Source organism: Manis pentadactyla, chromosome 6 (assembly GCF_030020395.1).
Source record: "Manis pentadactyla isolate mManPen7 chromosome 6, mManPen7.hap1, whole genome shotgun sequence".
Taxonomy (NCBI): Eukaryota; Metazoa; Chordata; class Mammalia; order Pholidota; family Manidae; genus Manis; species Manis pentadactyla.
The window spans coordinates 8,868,773-8,882,092 of NC_080024.1; the positions used below are offsets into that span (position 1 = coordinate 8,868,773).

The window sequence follows — 13,320 nt, forward strand, 5'->3', positions numbered from 1 at the left end:
GCAGTTGTTTACCTTGTGTAGAAGTTACAGCTGTGTCTTTTCTCTCCAACTGTGAGTTACATTTCATAGTTTTTTTTCTCTTGAGCCTAATGACAAACAGTAATGCCTACTCCTGAAAATTCTTCAGGTTCTAACACTACTGATGACAGGCTACAAACCCTTGATAATTTGTGCCAGTCTAAGCTTATCATAATGTTGAAACATTTTTTATTGTTACAAAGCAGACATAGACTTTCTAATACAAGCTATGTTAAGAAAATTAACCTCTGATTTCATTATTATGGTGGCATTCACAGCAGTGACAACATGTATTGAGCAAAATTTTCTCAGTATTGCCTGATTATGTGTGTCCCTATGCTCTAAAGGTCATTTGCCAACCGTAGAATTGGTTTTGTCCATTGGGAGCACCTTGCTGTAATCTACAAGGTATTTTGTGTTTTACTTGCAGTAACCATGATTCTAACCCAGGAGGCATCTTTCTGCCCCTTGTGGAGAGAGGCATTTACAAATCATTTACTCCTCCCTCTATTTGTAGCTCATGGTGATGTTACTAGGTCTTACAGGAATTTAAAAAGTACTCCGTTTAGGAAAAGCTGAAATAAATGTTAGGTTATAGCCTTATAAAATTTAGAGGTGAATCTGATTTTAAAGACTGTAGTCCAATAACCTTTCTTTTTGTCTCTTTATTCCTGGGTAGATATAAAAGGACATCTTTAAGAGGATGAACTAAAAATGCTAGTGATAAGCTGACCTTCTTCTACCCCCACAGACTGGGTAATTATGGTAGCCAACAGGATTGAGACCTCTTAAAGGACAGTGCCCCACGTTTCTACAAATAGTAGCATCTTTACCAAAAATAAGTGGGTGCAATGACTGCCTCTATACTGACCCAGAACATAAGCAAAGGTCTTTAGGTCTTAAAGGACTATAAGCCAGCCATCTTTGACACATGGGCTAAAAGTTACTGACTCTGGTCTTAACAATTCTTGAGACCTTACGAAGAAGAAAAAAACTCTTTTTAAATGCAGTTAGTATTCTGAAGGATTTTACTAGCTATAAGAGCTAAGACAGGATTTCTACTAGGGAATAAGTTACTCTATTATAGAAGGGGCTGGGCTGGGCTCTGTCTCTGATAAATTGATCATATTGTAGTGTTCTACAAAACAGACTATTGGTGCCAGTGATGGATTCAGTATGTCATTCTCTAATCTTGTGTTTTAGGCAGCAAAAACTCCCATTTTCTTGGAAACAGTATGTGGATTATGAAATTACATGTTTGTTGTTTTCTTAAGTGAACATGTGTCTAGGATATAAAAGCCTTTGAAAATAGTTTTTGAGTTTTTCTCCAGTTTTTAGTAATGAGACCATAGCATAAAAAAATGAAAATGAGGAAAGAATAGAATCTGCTAAAAATGGCTAATATTTTGCTGTATATTTTCTGGTTATCTTTACCTACAAACTGGCATCTTCCATAGAGTTCAAATTATAACGTACGTAATTATTTAAAGAATCGTTTGAATAGGGAAATATGTATGTGATTCAAAATGTAAAAAGCCTTAAGGGGTCCTGTTATAATAGCTTATTTAAATAGTTTTAAAAATGTATTCTCTGTAGCTAATATTTAAGCCAGTGATTATTTACATATATAAAATATATATATGTAGAAATATTCTGTGCCCAGCATTCTATACCTGTTTTTTTGTTTGACAAAATCTTTAGTACTCTTTTTAATGCATAAAGCATTTTCCTTCTCATTGCAGAGTTAAACAAAACTCTTAAGGTTGTCTTCTTCCTGTTTTATAACTTGCTTTTAAAATTGTGCAATAGCATTTTTTTTCCCTCTTAACGATGTCCTCTTTATTTCTTCAGATGTTTCACTAACTACAATTGCTTCCCCTGCCCTGTAGTAATTCTCAGTTTTGCTTTTGGTTATTCATCTTTGAGCAGAACAGTTATCTTCGTGGAAAGCCATCGTGGTACCTTTGCTTGGTGGTTGAGTAATCATTTGCTCAAGGTGATCTTAATTTTGGAGTTCTTATTCCCTTACCTGCTTCTCTCCTGAGCTGTTTTTTTTTTCTTTTCTTGGTGAATCAGGGTGCTTTTCAGTACAGATGGTATGCCTGTCTTCTTTTTTAGTAGCCACACCCCTTGCTATTATGGTGTGTGAAACTGGCCCCTAGGAGGAGGTACTTTGATCTTCTGTTGCCCTTACCCCACAGTTCTTAGTTTTTTTTAAGTAAAAGGTCATTGATAGGAAACTTTAAGATCATTTTACCTTTTCTTTTTGAAAACTGTGGTGTTTACTTCTTCCCTGTCATTGGTACAGATTTATTATCTGGCAAATTTTCTTCTAGGATTTAGGGTGTAGCCAGCTTTTCTCTAGATTAATTAAAAGTGGGGTTTTCTTATTCTTGAGCTTTTATTCATTTTGCTTGAAATTAGGGAGGGAAATAAAGAGTCTTTACCCTGGTATCACCTATTTCTAGGCTTGCAGTAAGTATCTAGGTTAAATCCAGAAATCTTTTGAATTAAGTGTGCTTAGACTCAAGAAATATTGGAGTCTTTATTCTGTGCTAATTAACGTATTAGATGCAACTGTGAACCTCAAGTTTTGTTGAACAAGAAAAAGGACATTCCTAAGAGTTACGACATTCCTAAGAGTTATAGCTCAGATTGTATAGATGTAAATCCTTGACTTAGTACTCAAAAGAATACTTTGTGAAAATAATGCCAAAATTAATCTTGCTAAAACTCTTTCCAGATGACATGTAAGGTAGATTCTCAAGGCATATTACAATTGTAAAATGTGGGTATTGGCATCAATTTGTGTGCTGGGGTTGAATTAGTCGTTAGGTGTTGAGGGGTACATGAAAGATGAGTTCTAGGCATTTGTTTTGAATTTTCATTTTGTAAATGAAGGTACAATATAGAAATTATTTGGAGTTTAGAGTCTGATGGGTCAGCTGTATCCTATTTCCACCTCTGTAAATGGATTATCTGATTAATAAACAAAGTGGTTGAATCAATGTTTTGAAATAGAATGGCATAATGCTTTCCACTGACCTTATGGAGAGCTGGGCGCTGCTGTTAGCTGTGTCCCTAAATAGGTGTATGCTCTTGAGCAGTTGACTCTTTCGATGAGGATTTCCTACATAAATGAGATAATTACTTTACCATTTATGGTCCCTACTCTCCTGTAGGTTTTTCATGCACCTGGCCATCATCTTTGTCCCTAGTTGGCATCTTTTCCTGTTCCATACTAGGTAACTCTTCATACTCCCATTCTCTCCTGCTTTTCTCTTACTTGTAGGTCACAGGTTCAGTCATGCAGATGTTTTCTTCCATTTATCTTCTCTTGCTTTGGAGATTGGTGTACCTTTCATACCATCTAAGGCTTATACTCTTCTTCTTTCCTCCCTGTAGGATCTTGTTAATAAACTGTCTTATTCCCAGCCTTTTTCTTCAGTAATACTTTTCCTTACATACATAAACAGCTGAAGATTGACTTTAAAAAAAAATAATAAACAAGAAAATACACGCACACAACTTATGTCAACCCCACCTCCCCTCACCTCATTGGCTTTTGTCTCTTAGTCTTCTTTGTAACCCAGCATTTGGTTTCTACTGTCCTCTTGACTACCTACCACATACTTCCCTACCATTTCTAGACACAACTCTTACCAATTTCTAAATCTGATGGATACTTTTCAGTCTTGTGCATCTGTCTTGTGACCTTTGAACTCCACCTGTCCATTTTATTCCTTTTGGTGTCTGCAATACCACTTTCCTGATTTCCCCCCCATACTTTTTATTTTATACCTCCAGTGTTAGGTCCCTGTACTTTTGATGAGTCCTTGTTTCTGCTTGAGTGGATTCTTTTCTTTTTTCTTTTTTCTTTTTTTTCCAGATTTTAGTGTTTCCCAAAGTTTTGCCCTGGGCCTCTTTTTCTTTTTATTCTGCATGTTTTTCATACAGGAAGTGAAATATCATTGAATATCTTGGTTTTACCTACCTACTGCATTTTGATAATTTTTTCCATTTATATATATAGTTATCTACTTAAATTCTATATCTTTATTTCCATCTGCATATTAAAACTCTTTATCAAGGTATCCTGTATAGTAAACTCAAATTTGACATGTTTGACACTAAGCCTAATTTTTCTGCTCCAGGTATTCTATTTAGTAATGTTATTGTTACCTCTTTCGTATAGTTTTCTAAAGTTAAAAGCATAATTTAAAACTGTAGTATGGACACATAGTAAAGATTTTATTGAGCTCACTAATTAATGAAGGGGAACTTGTTAGGATCAAGCTGGTTCAAAGAGCATTTGGGGAACTGGATAATTACAGGCAATTTAATAAAGAGCTTTAGAATAAGAGTACTGATGTCCTGCAGGGCAGCAGACTGGAGTCTTAGAGAAGTTGTTTGTATTTCCACTAGATGTAGATCTGCAAGTTAACATGTAAATTATTGTTTGAACCCCTAATTAATAGTAATAGTAAATAGGAATAGTAAATATATAATATATATAATAAATAGTAATAGTAAATAGCAAAGTTAAACAGTGCTACTCTTCCAGGAAATTTCTACATGAACCTGTCTCATGTGACATTGAAAAGCTATGCATTCATCATCTTTACATGTTTAAATAACTTAATTCTTGTTATCTGAGCAAGAAATTTGAGACGCATTTTCAATTAGTTTTTCAATTCATATGCATGCTGAAGTTTGAAAACCCTAGATTTCTCCTTCTGATTTTGTAGGACTCCCATCTCTTCATTTTGCCTTTTATTGTTATCAGACCCCCACCCATTCTTAGGTCTGTTTACTAGCTTAATAGTTGATCTGCCTCCTTATCTTTAGGTCTTGAAAGCAAAATGTCTTGTTTTAGGCTCTTCATGATATAGTTCATATTTATTTTCAGGACCGTGTTCTTACCAGATCCGATGTTTGAATCCCAGTGAACTACTCATTCCTCCATTGTGACTGACTTTCTCATTCTTTTGTGCCTTCCCTTGCAACTCTGGCTTTTTTTTTTTTTTTTTTGCTATCATTAATGTACAATTACATAAACAACATTATGGTTACTAGACTCCCCCTATTATCAAGTTCCCTTGCATTACAGTCACTGTCCATCAGCGGAGCAAGACGCCACAGAATCACCACGTGTCTTCCCCGTGTGCCCCCCCCCCCCAACATAATGTGTGCTAATCATAATGCCCTGTTTCCCCTTTATCCCTACCTTCCCACCCATCCTCCCCAGTCCCTTTTGCTGTGGTAACTGTTAGTCCATTCTTGGGTTCTGTGAGTCTGCTGCTGTTCTGTTCCATCAGTTTTTTCTTTGTTCTTATACTCCACAGATGAGTGAAATCAATTGATACTTGTCTTTCTCTGTCTGGCTTATTTCACTGAGCATAATACACTCTAGCTTTATCCATGTTGTTGCAAATGGTAGGATTTGTTTTCTTCTTATGGCTGAATAATATTCCATTGTGTATATGTACCACATCTTCTTTATCCATTCATCTACTGATGGACACTTAGGTTGTTTCCATATATTGGCTACTGTAAATAGTGCTGCGATAAACATAGGGGTGCATCTGTCTTTTTCAAACTGGGCTCCTGCATTCTTAGGGTAAATTCCTAAGAGTGGAATTCCTGGGTCAAGTGGTATTTTGATTTTGAGTTTTTTGAGGAACCTCCATACTACTTTCCAGAATGGTTGAACTAATTTTCATTCCCAGCAGCTATGTAGGAGGGTTCCCCTTTCTCCACATCCTCGCCAACATTTGTTGTTGTTTGCCTTTTGGATGTTAACCATGCTAACTGGTGTGAAGTGATATCATTGTGGCTTTTTAATTTGCATTTCTCTGATGATTAGGGATGTGGAGCATCTTTTCATGTGCCTGTTGGCCATCTGAATTTCTTTGGAGACGTGTCTGTTCAGCTCCTCTGCCCATTTTTTAATTAGCTTATTTGCTTTTTGTTTGTTGAGGTGCTTGAGCTCTTTATATAATTTGGATGTCAACCCCTTATCAGATATGTCGTTTATGAATATATTCTCCCATACTGTAAGATGTCTTTTTGTTCTACTGATGGTGTCTTTTGCTGTACAGAAGCTTTTTAGTTTGATATAGTCCCACTTGTTCATTTTTGCTTTTGTTTCCCTTGCCCAGGGAGATATATTCATGAAGAAGTTGCTCATGTTTCTGTCCAAGAGATTTTTGCCTATGTTTTTTTCTAAGAGTTTTATGGTTTCATGACTTACATTCAGGTCTTTGATCCACTTTGAGTCTACTTTTGTGTATGGGGTTAGACAATAATCCAGTTTCATTCTCTTACATGTAGCTGCCCAGTTTTGCCAACACCAGCTGTTGAAGAGGCTGTCATTTCCCCATTGTATATCCATGGCTCCTTTATTGTATATTAATTGACCGCATAGCTTTATATCTGGGTTCTCTAGTCTGTTCCATTGGTCTATGGGTCTGTTCTTGTGCCAGTACCAAATTATCTTGATTACTGTGGCTTTGTAGTAGAGCTTGAAGTCATGGAGCGTAATTCCCCCTGCTTTATTCTTCCTTCTCAGGATTGCTTTGGTTATTTGGGGTCTTTTGTGGTTCCTGGTTCCATATGAATTTTAGAACTATTTGCTCTAGTTCATTGAAGAATGCTGTTGGTATTTTGATAGGGATTGCATTGAATTTGTAGATTGCTTTAGGCAGGATGGCTATTTTGACAATATTAATTCTTCCTATCCATGAGCACAGGATGTATTTCCATTTATTGGTTTCTTTAATTTCTCTCATGAGTGTCTTGTAGTTTTCAGGGTATAGATCTTTCACTTCCTTAGTTAGGTTTAGTCCTAGTATTTTATTCTTTTTGATGTAATTGTGAATGGAAGTGTTTTCCTGATTTCTCTTTCTGCTAGTTCATCGTTAGTGTATAGGGATACAACAGATTTCTGTGTATTAATTTTGTGTCCTACAACTTTGCTGAATTCAGATATTAGATCTAGTAGTTTTAGAGTGGATTCTTTAGGGTTTTTTTATGTACAATATCATGTCATCTGCAAACAGGGACAGTTTGACTTCTTCCTTGCCAATCTGGATGCCTTTTATTTCTTTGTATAGTCTGATTGTCGTGGCTAGGACCTCCAGAACTATGTTGAATAAATGTGGGGAGAGTGGGCAACCTTGTCTTGTTCCCGCTCTTAAAGGAAAAGCTTTCATCTTCTCACTGTTAAGTATAATGTTGGTTGTGGGTTTGTCATATATGGCCTTTATTATGTTGAGGTACTTGCTCTCTGTACCCATTTTGTTGAGAGTGGATGTTGAATTTTGTTGAATGCTTTTTCAGCATCTATGGAGATGATCATGTGGTTTTTTTCCTTCTTTTTGTTGATGTAGTGGATGATATTGATGGATTTTCTAATGTTGTACCATCCTTGCATCCCTGGGATGAATCCCACTTAATCATGATGGATGATCTTTTTGATGTATTTTTGAATTGGGTTTGCTAATATTTTGTTGAGTATTTTTGCATCTATGTTCATCAGGGATATTGGTCTGTAATTTTCTTTTCTGGTGGGGTCTTTGCCTGGTTTTGGTATTAGAGTGATGCTGGCTTCGTAGAATGAGTTTGGAAGTATTCCCTCTTCTACTTTTTGGAAAACTTTAAGGAGGATGGGTATTAGGTCTTCACTAAATGTTTGATAAAGTTCAGCAGTGAAACCATCTGGTTCAGGAGTTTTCTTCTTAGGTAGTTTTTTGATTACCAGTTCAATTTCTTTGCTGGTAATTGGTCTGTTCAGATTTTCTGTTTCTTCCTTGGTCAGCCTTGGAAAGTTGAATTTTTCTAGAAAGTTGTCCTTTTCTTCTAGGTTATCCAGTTTGTTACCATTGCAACTCTGGCTTTTTAAAGCTGTATCTTTTCAACCTGATGAGGGCAAAATTAAGCCACCTTTTCTTCATTTACAATATTACCTTTGATACTGCTTCTGATTACACTTAGTAGATTTTATGATAATTATTCATTGAAGGATTGGTCAGCTAAACTGATTTTTTTCAAAGAATTGTAAAAGGGTTAGAATCCTCAAGATTGCTCCCAAGCTTGGAACATCATGGTTCTCTAATGCCTTATTTTTTTTTGTTAAAGTATCATTATATACAATCTTATGATGGTTTTGTATAAACAACACAGTGGTTTCAACATTCACTCATAGTATCAGTTGCTCACCCCCTCCATTGCAGTCACTGTCTATCAATGTAGTAAGATGTTATAGAGTTATTAATTGTCTTTGTGCTTCAGTGCCTTCCCTGTGGCCTGCCTATATTGTGATTGCAAATTATTGTGTCCCTTAATGCTCTAGTTCTTCCCCTTTGGTGTAACCACTAGTCCCTTCTCAGTGTCTGTGAGTCTACTGCTATTTTGTTCTTTCTTTTTGCTTTGTTTTTATATTCCACAAATAATTGAAATCATGTGGTATTTGTTTTTGTCTGCCTGGCTTACTTCACTGAGCATAATACCCTCTATATCCATCCATGTTGTTGCAAATCGCAGGATTTCTTTTCTTTTTATATGCCTTAACTTCTTAAAAAAGGTAAATGTATAATTATCATTCAGTTATACAGAGCATGGACTTCAGGTCAAATCTGTGTTTAAATGCTGGCCTTGTCACCTGTTGGCTTTGTGGCCTTAGGGATTATTTTAACTTTGTGCCACAATTCTTCTGAAGGAAGGTTACTTCCAGTATCTGTTTTGTAAGGTTGTTATGAAAGCTAAATGAAAGGTCCTTAACCTGGTACATGGTAAACACAGAATAGACATTACCCATAATTGTTTTTATTTTAGTGTTCACTTCAAAATCTGTATTTTTCCACTAAATATTGTTTTCTAGTATTAAAAAAATAACTTGAAAATACTAGTTTTACACATTGTATAATATCCCATCATGACATTGAAGCCCCTAAATTGAATTAATCTTTAGCAGACCTCATTCTTGGATAACTTAAATTTTTCCCCTGTAGTCAGTGACTCTTTAATTTCTCTACAAAATCATTTTTAACTGGAAAAGGCAATAAATTTCTCCCAGTTTTCCTACTGCAAACTAATGTTTTATTTTCTAAACTAATTTTTAGTTCATTAAAGGTTTATGAATCCCTTTGCACTGTTCTTTAACAGATACAGCTACTGAGTTTGACATTTGACTTCTAATAGTAACTGACTGGAAGTTTTGTATTGCCTCCTTTCAAAGTGAAATATAAACTGTCCCAAGTGGTTTTATAGACATTTTTTCTGTCATTTTTCCTCTCCAGTTCCTTTCTTGCTGAGGATGGGGGACTTGATGACTCCTCTCCTTTTTTCCCAGATACACCAGTCATTTAATTGTATATAAAAGGCATTCATTAAATAGCAGCTATTATGTGTTAGGCACTTTCTAAGAGTCTTATATGCATTGTCTCAATACTTCAACCCTAAAGTTAATATTATCTCTAGTTTAAAGGAGAAAGAAACAGGTAAAGGTAAGGTACTTGTGGGTCTTACTGTTACTAAGTAGCAGAGCCAGGATTTGAGTCTGGTAGAGGGGATTTAGAGCGGTAAGGACCTTGAGAAGTGGGGATTGTTTTTATTTGCCTCTTACTGGAGAGGAAAAATGACAGAAAAATGTCTACGAAACCATTTGGGACAGTTTATATTTCACCTTTCAATCCTTTGCACTTCAGGAAGCTTAAAAGTTATTCATTCCCATTTTAAAGACAGTTTTGTTTGAAGTTCTTGCCATTCTTAAGCAAGACGACTTCTATTTTATAAGCAAGGGTGACCTCTATTCCATTTTATTGTAGAGTTGTTTTTAATAGTGCCTCTAGTATGTTTGACTTAGCATAATTTCTCCTAAGATCTAGACATTTCCTTTTTTATCTGATGTAAGTAGTTGTTCATGTCTGCAGTTTGGATGCCATTACTTGGAATCTGTAGGTCCAAATGCCAGTGCTTGTTGTGTGCCGGGCACTTAATTTTCTAACACTTCGGTTTCCTTACTTGTAAAGTAGGAATAATAAAATGGTTTATAAGGCTCACTGGCACATTTATATTTTGCTTATTAGAATAAACAAATGAGTAAAGTGCTATCCAAATTGTGTTTATTACTGTTATTAACTCATTTCATAATCTGAAGCTAAGCCATATATCCTTGGGAGGACCACATCTGAATAGGGTGCGTAAGAAATTAGAGGAGGGGAGGGGGAGGACATGGTGGGTAAGTGAGATTCACTTTAAATATGAAAGCTGAAAACATTCTGCAGATACTGCATGGGATATAAGTATTAGCTTTTTCTAAAGAAAGTTATTTTTACTGTAAAAATAACGCCACTTTTCTTTAGTTTTTAGAATTGCCTATCAAATAGGGCATGGGTAGTAAGTACATGAGTTAACATATTAGCTCGCTTGGGGCTATTGATGACCCTGCTGTGGGTTTCTAAACTGGAGATTTGTTCTCCAGTTTATCAAATGTCTTTTATGTGATTTAAAATGCTGCATGAATACTAACTTTGGTATCAGCTTTCCTTTCTCAGACTTGTGGTGACTTAACTAAGAAGAACTACCACATCCTAAAGTTAACTTTTGCAATTGATTTCTCTTGGTATTCTGAAAGTTTTTCACCAAATGAACTGTTGAACTTGTTTTTTTCCCCTTGAACATACCCATCAGTGTTTTTATGCTTTTTCTATTGACTTCAAAGTCATATATGCACCATCTATTTTATTTCAGTGAATTAGGACATAATAACAAAGATTTTATGTGAAATTTCACAGAAATTATGATACATCCATGGTTAGAAGAGTAGTGTATTCCAGGACTTGATAGGGTTTGATAGACTGGACTTAAAACTTCTGGTTTCAGCATTATGAGATAACCTATTAAGATGGAATCCTTGAGTTCATAATCATTTCAGGTTATTTAAAAACACAAACTAGCAGTATAGTTCTTTGTATATGTATGTGTCTTCAAATTTAGTAAAATATGGTAGGCCTAAGTAATTGGTCAAGCCAGTATAGACTATTCATATAACAAGAAGGAGATCATTGCATAGTGAAAACTTTTGGTCTCTTAGCTGGAAGCAAAGAGGAGTTAAAGTTGATTGGAGTTGAGGTAGTGGTGATCCCTGGAAAGGGTAGATCTCAGTCTCAGAATTCGGAGGACATGTTCCTCAACAGATGACTTGAACTTTCTTCATTTTAATTTGTAATGTAAGGGGTTGAATTTGTTCATCCTTGAGAGTCCTTTACAACCCTTGATTTATTGATATTCGGCAGAGGGAGAGATCTTAGATGTATCATAATGTTAATCTTATACTTACCTTTTGGGAATTCACATTACAAAGTTTACAGAGTCTGGCCTCTCTTCCTTAAAGATCATCTTATGCTTTAAAAGCAGATAGCACTTTGATAAATATGTCTTACTTGCCACTCTTCCTCTCTTAAATCTCAAGAATTGTCCATGCAAGGTTGTTGGTTGATTATGGTGCTGGTTAACAAGTTCTGAAGATATTAGCAGCATTATTTATTAAGGTTACTTCGGTAATTATAGGTCAAAATAACCAGTGTGACTTGTATTCATTTGACTGACCCTCATGACATACAGTAGGCATTTAATAGCAAGAAGTGGGCAGGTGGGGTCTACCAACCCTGTTTATTGAGAAGAATTTTCTTTGCCTTTCACAGTGGAAGTGGCAGTACCATGCTGTTTTCTTGTATCTGTGTTGTTTAGGGTCCAAGTGAAATGGCATTGAGATGGTGAAGTAGTAAAACTGCTTGGATGAATTCTGAAATAGACAAGCCTTTTATTTAATTCTTTAATGGGGTGTAGTTGTTCTCTAGTGCAGTTCAACCAGGAGAGTGCTTTTTAAAACATGACTCCAATTTCTACACCCACAGACTCAGAATCTCTGAGAGCAGAGGTCAGGCAGTCATGTTTTGACGAAGCTTGCCAGGTGACTAATGCTCACCCTTAGGAACACTTTGTTTTCTTTATAGCAAAATTCACTTTTGAAACTGCCTTGCTAGAATTTTAAGACTCTTGTTAACTGGTTTATGGTGAAATTTCTCCCAGTATATTACTATAACCACAGGTATTCTTTATTTTTTTCTGAATGAATGTTTGTAGTAATTACTATAATAGTATGTACTGAGCCCTTGATGACAGGCACTGTGTTAAGTAGTTTGCATGGATTTCCCCATTTAGTCTTCACAACTGCCTGTGATGGAAGTTTCTTATCCCCATTTGATAGACTAATGCAGAGAGGTCATACAAGGTCGTACAGCTTGTTGGTAGTGGAGTCAGAATTCAAACTCAGCCAGAGGCAGTTTCATTCCAGAGCCTAACCTGTAACTACATACTGTGCTAGAGTGACCTAGCGGCTTCTAAAGGTGATTCGTTCCATCTCAGATTTCAGATCCCAGTCCTCTTTCTCAAAGGCAGTCAGTATTAACACAGTCTGTCTTATGAATCATTCCATCAATTTTCAAGGTGTAGACAGTATATAAAGATACATATGTAAAGCCTTTGAAATATATATACACACAGATGGGAGCAACCCCTAACATTGGGGAGTTATTTCCATGTCAGTACACATAAACTTACCCTTTCTCTTTCTCTCTCTCTCTTTTAATGTTTGTATTTTCTATTTTTATTTCTAAAATTGACAGTGATTAGGCTAATGATTTGAACTGACTAAAGTTTATTTAAATATAATGATGATGTGGGCTTGTGTGACAGGAAACAATCCTTTTCTACTGAATTAAGTCAACGTGTAACTCAAAAAAGAAAACCCTTTCCTGTTACAGTACATAAAATCTCTTAAAATCCTGTGGTAGATTTAGTTGTGATGAATTTACATTCTTTTCAACACCAGTTTCTGTGTGATAATGATCATTTGTTTTCTTCCCTCCCTAGTAAATCTAAGAACTCTATTTGGAGTTTGACTGGAGGCTTAAGGAAAGTTGTGAAAGATTTGACTTATTCAAATTGTAATTCTGATAGTAATATTGGCCTCTTCTTTCAGTGAAACTGATTTTCTTTGAGTATCAGCATTTTTCTTGTATAATAACTTTTTTATAGGAATTCAGATTGACTAAAAACTGTTCTGAGCTAACTTGTTAAACTTAAGAAGTACATTCAACAGTTTCTTTTTGCTAATAATTAAGTGAGGTAGGTAATACACGACTTACTAGATGAGGCAAATGAAATCTAGAGATTACGTCTCTTGGCTGAGATCCCAGCCAGCACAAGCTGATGTTGAAGTCCAGAATATCTGGGCCC

General features: G+C 35.7%; 1 protein-coding gene across 18 annotated transcripts in view; it reads left to right on the forward strand.

Annotated features, from left to right (window-relative positions):
• Nucleotides 1-13,320, forward strand: part of TRIP12 (thyroid hormone receptor interactor 12) — a 146,096-nt gene that overhangs the window by 36,891 nt on the left and 95,885 nt on the right. The window lies entirely within an intron of this gene.